Below are 9,457 nucleotides of genomic sequence, written 5' to 3'. Positions count from 1 at the left end.
AAAAAAAAAACAGGTCAGGTACAGGACACTGAATGAGAGAACTTCATCTGAATGAGAGGGCAACAACCAGCAATCTTCATAGAGTCTCTCTCTCTCTCTCTTTCCCCCCCGTTCTGTGGTTCACTTAGCAACTGTGTCGCTTAGTGACCATTTCACCGGAACCAATCGCAATCACTAAACAAGGATTACCTGTATGAGAAAAAGCATATTGTGTATTTCTTGACACATGTAGCTTTAAAAATTAGTTGTCTCTGCAAGTCAACGAAGTTCTACTGTAACATTGTTACAAGGATTTCCAATACTAAATAATGCAATGTATGCAACTGACTGCATCTAAAGTTACTATGTATGTACATACCATATTAGTGTGACTGGAGCATGTGCATCTGAACAAGATATTCAAAACCAGAATTAAACATGGTTGAAGCAGGATGCTGATTTGTTCTGTACTGTAATTAGTGGATTCTGGAAGTGCTACCAAATAATGAGTTTTGCAATAAAAAATTTTTTAATGAAAAAAGTTACTTCGGTTTAAAAACTTGTTTTGTTACAAACTTCACCACTCATCTTTTCATTAGTGCTATCCACCCATTCTTGAGTTGGCAGGATACTACCAGTGTGGCATTTGCAATTCCCACTGTCAACTCCTATCTGGCCTCTATTTCAACTCACCTGACTTCCCTCCAAGGTAAGACTAGCAAAGCATAACAGGTTTATATATCTGAAGCTTCACCTGGGAAGATGTCCAGCAAAGGGGAAATACCATAAACTTGCCATAGCTCAGGATCATTTAAGACTGAATCATGAGCTGAGGAAGAGGTGAAGACATCATGGGGACATGGCAGAAAAGCATTTTTATTATGGCATACTGTACTTATGCTATGGATGGGGCTACTGGGGACATGGCCTATTACCCAAAGCTTGTACACAAAGTACCCATCCTATTACGTAAAGGCACAAATAAATTAATTTTAGAAACACTTTGTCATGAGGCTCAATCCAGTTAAAGGAACTGCTGGCCACTTGTTTGGATCTGTCTACGGGGCTTTTTTTTTTTAGATTTTTTTATCTCACTTGTATTATTCTTCTAAATAAGTCAAGGTGGTGAACATACCTAATACTCTTTCCTCCTATTTTCCTCACAACCACGACCCTGTGAGGTGAGTTGGACTGAGAGAGAGGGACTGGCCCAAAGTCACCCAGCTGGTTTTCATGCATAAGGCAGGACTAGAACTCACGGTCTGCTTTCTAGCCTGGGGCCTTCACCACTAGGCCAAACTGGCTCTCTCTGTTTCCCCATTTGTCCCATGGCTTATCCCAGGACATGCCTTCTATTCCCACTCACATGCCCCTCCTCAGCCCTGCAGCATTTTCTTCTTCAGTTGCTCTGGCCATGTAGCTTTCCAGAGCTTGGCTGTTCCCAAGTTTGCTGCTCGGGCCACATCTGGCCTTCTGGCCCTAGATGACTGCCTCTCTGCAGTACATCCTCCCTGTTTCCACCTACTTGCTCTTTCACTTCGCTGAGGCTTCCTCAGTTACTTAATCTCATGAAAATCAAAGGTCCTTTTGCAAAACTTTCAAACCGTATGTTTGAGACTTTTTTCCTTATGAAAATGAATCAATGTATATGTGGATTTTTCTGTACAATCATTCCACCCAGTGCAAATCCGTCTAAAAGAAATACAGCGCCTGGCAAGAAAAGTATTTTCCATTTACTACACAGTAAGCAGTCTTTACATATTCTCACATTTTACAAACACGCAAACACACTCACCATCATCCCCATTTCTATCACAAAGTAGAGGTGAAATGAAGGATGTCAGTCAAGAACAAGGAGTAGGCTCACACATTGTGCTTACCTCATAATAAACTACAGTTCCCCAAAGTAACCCAATGTGTGTGTATACACAATAAATTGAACTGCAGATGGCTGGGTTCATGCAACAAGCTATGCTAAAATGTGTTCAGCCAACTTTCTCCAACCTGGAATCCTTCAGATGATTAGGACTACAGCTCCCATCCACAATAACATGCTGAATGAAAAGCAATGGGAGTTGCTCTGACACATCTGGAGGGCTTATAGTCTGGAAGGCTTGTTAGAAACAGGGATGGCCAGTTTGTTGCTTTAAAAAGGGTATGTTGTGCCCCCTGGTGTCCTGTTCTTATAAAGGACCTAGAAAATACTTCCTTCCATTAAGTCAACCAGCTGTGACTGCCAGAATAGATTCCCTGCTCAGTAGTAAGAGGCCACACACATGTACATAATCCTTAAGATCAGGATTGAAGATCCCTCTGTCACCTTCCCCTCAGGTGATTTGTTGCAGAACTGACTCTCAATTCACTCCAAAGCATTCCAGATCATATTAGAGTTATGAGGACTCCAGGGCACTCTTCCTCATATAAGATATAAAGCTATAAATAGTTTCCTCAGAAATACAATATGCCACTCTCTATCTGTACAGGGATACATCTAGATCTCTAATATATATTTAAGGATATTCAAACTATTTATAAATTGGAAGTTTGGGTTCTCCTTTCACAAAATACAGGTAACACGCAAGATGAGCAGGATGTCCTCATGCACAAAGGTGAGTATGATGAAATAGGGATTACAGAAGCATGGTAGGATGAGAAACCATGAGCTCGATGGGTACACCTTATTTCAGAGGAACAGGCAATGCAGAGGAGGTAATTCAGCCCTCTATATAAGGAATGAACTTCTCTGTGCCGAAGACCACCAGACAGAATAGGAGAAAAGGGCAAAGTTACAGAAGCGATATCTTGCTAGCCAGCTGCTACAGACCTCCAAACCAGTCAGAAGAGCAGATAAAGATTTATTAAAGCAGATAACTGAAGCCTCCAAAAACCATGAAGTGGTTGTGATGGGAGATTTCACATCTCATCTGTCAGAAGACATTCTGCCAAACACAAGATGTCAGGTAAATTCTTGACTTGTGCTGGTGATAATGTTTACTTTTAAAAGATTGAGGTGGGCCCAAAGAGGGCTAATCTGCTACCTTAGATTTAGTTCTAATAAAGAGGGGGGGGTAAAAATAAGTAATGGAAACAGAGAATGCTGTGGATATAATTTACTTTGATTTCAGCAAAGCTTCTGACTAAGTTCCACATGACTAGCTATTCAAGTGTGATTTGAATGGCACTAAAGTAAGGTGGGTCAATAACTGACTGGCTAATCATACTCAGTGCTAATAGCTCTACATTGGGTTGGAGAGGATCAATCCATTACTATTCAACCTTTTTATCAGTAACTTGAGTAATGGGATTCATGGGCTGCTGATCCAACTTGTGGCTGATACAACATTGGGAGGTCTGGCCAACACCTAATCTAATCTGGAAAGGTCAGAAGACTAGACTGAGAGGAAAAAGATGTCCTTTGACCAGGAAAAATGTAGGGTATTGCATTTAGAAAAGAAAAATGTAGAGCACACATACACATACATTCATGGCTTGGAAGCCCTGTGTCAGAGAAGGCTTGGATATGGTGACTGACCGCAAACTGAACATGAGTCAGCAGTGTGAGTAGTCCTGGGATGCACTACAAGAAACCCTATCAAAGATGTTTGAAGTTCTTATTCCCTCACTCTGCAGTAATGACACCACACGTGGAGAACGGTGCGTGATTCTGGGCATCACATTTTCTGAAGGAGACTGACAGGTTGGAGAGGGTTCAGAGGACAGCAACAAAGATTGCAGTGGGACTAGAGGACATGCCCCATAAGGACAGGTCGAAGGAACGCAAAATTTTAGTTTGGAGAAAAGAAGACCAAGGGGAGACATGCTATCAGTTTTCAGGGACATTAAAGGGTGCCATCTGGAAGATAGTCAGGAATTATTTTCTACTGCCACAGAACCTAAGAGAAGAAATAAGCAGTGGCCACTCAGATTTTGTTTAAATATAACAAAAAGCTTCCGAACCGTAAGCTCTACTCACAGAGATTGTAAAAATGGAGGGTTTTAAGAAGAGGCTGGACAGGCATCTCTCCAGGATGATTTAATTGGTTCTCCTGCACACTGCAGAGAGATGGCCCTTGTGACCCTTTCCAACAGCACAATTCTATGGTTTAGAGAGACTTGTTTCAAGTACACAACTTTCTCACTTGAATGTTGTTTGCATTTGAGAGAAGAAACTAGCATGGAAGAATATAATGAGCAGCTCACGCTAATATTTAGCAGGAAGGGAAAAATTTAAATGTGTCACCGTTCAGAAAATCCTCCTTGAGCTGCTTTCTAAATGCATAGCTCAACACATTTTTTGTGCAAAGACCAAGTACTATTTCCATTTCCTGGTTGAAATATATTTGTCAGAATGGGAAAAAATGGAAGTTCCTAGGCATATCAAGGGAAAATAGAAATACAATACAAGCACCTGTTGCTTTTGATGGATGTGCTGCAACTATTGAGAAAGCTTTGCTTGAAGAAGAGGAGGAGAAAAGATAATAAATGGGAGTGGAGTGAATGATACTGTATAGTGGACCAAGTTAAATCATCCCCAGAGATTTCTCAGCTGGCTGCACAGTACAGCATAATCCCCTTTCCAGGGAGTTTGGGACAGAGTGCTCCCTAAGTTGCAATTATACTGCAGCCACTGTAAGTATAAAGTCTCAAGTTGCTGGAAGAAAAAAAAAAACGTTCAATCCGCTGGAGGTGGGCGGGGAGAGAGTAGCTGTGGGCTGCGCAGGGTGCAAGTCAGAAACTGGGTTTTACCCCAGTTCCGAATTTGTTTTTAAAGGTGGGGAGGGAGCTGATGCTTCGGGAGCCAATTCTGCTCCAGCTCCAGCTCGAGCGGGAGGGTGCACGATAAACGTTTGAGGCTGGAAGAGTTACGCTCTCGAGCCGGCACTGCCTAATCGAGGGCCTCTTTGAAAAGCGCCTCTTCCCAGAAAGGCCGGAGCTGAGCCTGCAGGGCCAGCCGAGCTGCACCGCGCCACGCCCCCCGAGCGCTGGGCGTCGGGCAAGGCTGCCAACTGGGGCGGGGCAGGGGGCTCGCCGAGGAATGCCTTCCCTGCCAGCCTCCGCAGGCAGCGCAGGGTGGAAAATTCCACCGTCCCGCACCGGAAGCGCCGCACTCGGCCTGGCGCCCGCCACTCCCAACCCCAGCTAATACCCGAAACGCGAGCAGGGCTGCGCTCCCCTCCCTCTGCGCCTGGGAATAAGCTGCCTTCCGAGTAAACGTGCCCGAGACTGGCTGCACGTCTCCCCAGCCATAGGGCAACTTCAGCTGGAAGGGCCAGCGCAACTCCTCTGTATCCCTCCTGGGGGGGGGGGGGACACGCATCCCCTGGAGCCACTCCTGCAGCCGCGTTTGTCTGGGGAGTAGTTCGCCCACTCTGCCTGCCTGCCTGCCTCCCTAGAGGCCGTCAGGCACCCAGTCTGCAAGATACCTGCAGCTCCGGGCCCTCGCATCGAGAGAGCCTGCGGCTGAATATTTACTTTCCAAGCTCGGTGTGGTTCCTCGCCCTCCTTTCAGTTGATCCCCCGAACCAATCCTCTCGGCTAACTCAAAGTGCGAAAGTTGTGCCCGTGTTAAAATAAGGTAACCGTACGGGAAAGATGGTTTATTCACTCACTGGTCCGCGCCGCTCCAGCCGCCGCCACCGCCGCTCGCGACCTGGTTCCCCGACTCACGGCAAGCGTACGCGCGGCTTGGCACCACCCCTTTCCTCGGGCCTGAGCCAATCAGGATGAGCCGAGCCTTCTCCGCCCGAACGAGTCCGAGAGCGAAGCTTCGGAATCCAAACCCGGCACAAAACCCCGTGTACCTTTCAAGGCGATCGCTGAGTGGTCACCAGTCTCAGGGAGAGGACGAGTTGGTGACGGACGTTCCCACAGGAAGGTAGAAGTTTCTCCCTTCTGTCTTTTGTCTGAATACCAAAGAGTTCTCTGAAGCATCTGCTGTTCTTGCACATCAGTTCTTAAATCCAAACCAAGTAAACTTCAGCTTCCCCTCAAATCTTTTGCCCGCCATGGCTCCACAATAAGGGGGAACAAAGTGTCTCTGAGCACACGCAGGATGCCTTCTTAACCAAGAAGCAGGCTTAACCTGCCTATCTGTGAGAAGGAAAATCTGACACACCTGACTGATTATTGAAAAGCCAGAAGCATCCAGATAGGCAATCCATTGAGTATGTTTTTCCATTCCAGTTTTATTCCAAGCTTGACAATCCTGGATGCTGGAGAAATCTAGCCTGTGAAGGAAAAATTCATCCTGTTGAACTAATTCTCCATATTTCACAGCAGGTATCTCCCCAAAGCTGTGGGGGTGGGGAATAGTGGCAAAAGCCTCTAAAATATTAGTGTTGAAAAATCCACATTTTCTTGGGTAGGAGAGAGAATGTGAATGCTCAATAACATACAACTGCTCTGTTGGCATCTAATAAAACATACTTGGACTTTGTAGAGCATCAGTCTATCAAACCACCACCCTAATTAACCTGGGTCTAAGGCAAAGGTTTAGTTTCTTTAATAACTCACAATGGCTGTGTTCACCCAACAGGTTAAAACAAAAACAAATTAACTGTACTGTGGTATAACGCAAAAGACAATTCAAGGGTGATTGGAAAAAATTAAAAATAAACAGAAGGAAGGTGAAGGTTTCCCATTCTGTCTTTTGTCTGAATACTAACCAAAAATGTCAACAAAAAGTGACAGATAAACTCAGGCACACTGAAAGGTCTTTTTTTGAAAAAAAAATCGTGCCAAAATAAGACTCCTATATGTATATAATCCATATATAATAATATTATATAATATACCCATAATCTGGGTTCTGTGATCAGTAAGCCCTTTGCCTTATCTCTGTCAGGTGGAACTCTCAGATATGTTCTTGCAAAAACTTGTACGGGAAGAAATTATTCCTGTGATGCTTTCAAAATTAAAGATGCCCTCTTGTCAAATATAACTTCTGGGAAGTCAGAACACATCCTGGAAGAAGGCAATGCCCATCCATTTAAAGGTTGACTAAAATTAACCTTGAAAATTATACACAGTGGGAAATCCATTCTACTTAGGTAGGAAGGGGAGAAAAAGTACGCTTAAGCATTAAGCAGGCAAGGAAATTGGATTATAGAGTAAGATGGAAGCATTCTTGTGCCAGGATGACAGTAATTCAAACAAAGGAAATTAAACGATTTTTGCCTCTTAAATCTTAGTAGATTTTCCATTAAAAATGTTCCTTTCATTTTAATCAGTTCTGAGACTATTTCCAATTACATTTGTACATGAGCCAAAGCTTGGCTATGTTTAGAGATGTAGCTCCTTATCCAAAATAGTTGTTTAATGGACCCAGGCCTAATTAGGAGGGATACAAACTTTAATCAAATTGATCATCGGTGGGTGACATCCAACGTCAAAAAATGGCCCTCCGCTTGTGTAGTTCTCCTCCTTCCCCCCTGCACTTTCCCAGGTCACTGCTCAGTGTCATCTAGAGGATCCATCAGTTCTCCAGAACAGATCTGGGTTACCAATTTGGACCTGGCATGTTAATGTCATAAAAGCCAATTTTCATGATTTCCTTTTTCAATTCTGAAGAAAGAGTAGCATTTTTATTTATGAATTGTAAGGTACATAGCTTCTTTGTTAGCTTTTAGGAACTTGTTAAAAATTGAGCTATTGCAGTGAGCATTCTGATGCTGTTTATGTACTACACCATCTTTTATATTTTTCCTTTTTTGTTTATTTTTTTTGTTATTTAATGTAGGGGTTTTCTGATTTAGTAATTTAATTGTAATTTCAAATATATTGTGGATGTTTTAATATTCTTATACCATGTGAGACACCCAAAGTTGCAATAGGATATAAATACATACATGCATATACACATACTTTAGATCTTCAAAAAGGCATCTCTGAGATTTGGGTAATATACAACTGTATTTTACAGGAGGATTATGCTCAGCATAAAGTTGTTCAGGTCTTCTTGGAGTTGAACTCTAGTTGTACTGGTCCAATGGAGATGTCTAGGGTACAGTCTTGTCTGGGTATATGAGCTGAGTTTGATCTGTTGCCCACAAGGAAGTAGACAGGGTCCTTGTGATGCTGAGCCCTGCCTCCTGTGTTAGATTCATGCCCCTCCTGACTGGTTAGGGCCCTCCCAGAAGGTGACACATGGCTCAGTTGAAGCGGTATTAAAAGCCTCTCTGTGGAAAGAGGTGGTTCCACCTGCCTTGAAGGAGACAGTGGTATGCTCCCTCCTCAAGAGGCCATCACTGGACCCAGCTGTACTGGACAATTTTCATCCAGTTTCCAATATTTCTTTTTTAGGGAAAGTTGTCAGGAAGGTGGTAGGCCTACAGCTTCAAAGAGCCCTGATGGAGGCAGATTATTAGGATCTGTTAGTCCGTTTCGGGCTGGGATACAGCAGTGAGATGGCATTGATCATGCTTGTGGATGACCTCTGGTGAGCTCAGGATGGAGGTAGTGTATCCATCCTGGCCCTTCTTGATCTCTCAGTCATTGATCATGGTATCCTTCTGGGCCAGCTGAGGAGGTTGGGAGTAGAAAGCAGTGTCCTTCAATTGTTTTCCTCCTTTCTCTATGGCCAATTCCAATTGGTGTTGGGTGGGAGGGGGGAGAGGTCCAGCTGTAGGACCTCTATTTAACATCTACATGACACCACTGGGTGAGGTTATCCATTGGTATGGGGTGAATTTTCATCAGTACGGTGATGACACTCAGTTGTACATCTCTGCCCCAGGTTATCCAAGTGATGTTGTTGTCATGCTTTTCCAGTGCCTGGAGGCTGTGCAATTCAACTCAATCCTGGGAAAACTGAGTGGCTGTTGATTTTAGGGGCCTCAGTATCTCGTGATTTTCCACTGTTACTCTGAATGAAGTTATACTCTCACAGCCAGTGGCCAGGAGGGCCTTTGCACAAACACATTTTGTGCACCAGTGGCATCCATTCCTAGATGGGGAGGCAATGCTCACAATTACTAATACCTTAGCCACCTCCTGATTGGACTATCGCAATGCACTTTACATGGGGCTGTCTTTGAAAAGCATTCAGAAACTTGAGCAGTAGTGGATACCCACATAACACCACTGCTGCATGTACTGCACCGATTCCCAGTAGGCTTCCAGGTGCAATTCAAAATGCTGGTTGTCACCCTTAAAGCCCTATCTGGCATGGCGCCAGGTTGCTTGCAGGACTGGCTCTCCCGTGATTTCTGCCCATCTCACCAGATCTGGCAGGGTGGGCATATCCTGAGTCCCCTCAGTGAGGTCATGTCACCTGTTGGGAACTAGAAAGCAGGCCTTCTATCTTGGTGCTTGCCCTATGGAACAGCCTCCCCTCAGATACAGACAACCCTAACCTTACTGGCCTTCTGGAAGGCCATGAAGACCTGGCTCTTCCCCCCGGCACTGGGGCCAGGCTGTTAGTTTGGGAGCTCCAGCATGGATGTATGTCATAGGTGTTTTCTGTTTTTAATGAGAGGGC

The 9,457-nt window shown here is 44.3% G+C and overlaps 1 protein-coding gene across 3 annotated transcripts in view; it reads right to left on the bottom strand.

Annotated features, from left to right (window-relative positions):
- Window positions 1–5,672, bottom strand: part of ARSG (arylsulfatase G) — a 125,432-nt gene extending 119,760 nt beyond the window's left edge. For 2 of the 3 annotated variants that reach the window (XR_015795726.1, XM_088138305.1), the window contains exon 1: window positions 5,589–5,672. The gene's annotated coding sequence lies outside the window, so the exon portion shown is untranslated. Of the gene's footprint in view, window positions 1–5,564 lie in introns of all 3 variants that reach the window. The other variant, XM_088138306.1, reaches the window with a different exon arrangement.
- Window positions 5,673–9,457: the final 3,785 nt, after the last annotated feature.

Source organism: Python bivittatus, unplaced genomic scaffold (genome assembly GCF_059951505.1).
Source record: "Python bivittatus isolate LINGU-HERP-01145 unplaced genomic scaffold, Pbiv_v1 ctg000220_np1212, whole genome shotgun sequence".
In the NCBI taxonomy this organism is placed as follows: Eukaryota; Metazoa; Chordata; class Lepidosauria; order Squamata; family Pythonidae; genus Python; species Python bivittatus.
Note: the sequence above shows the minus strand (reverse complement) of the source record. Positions and strands in the feature narration are given on the sequence as shown.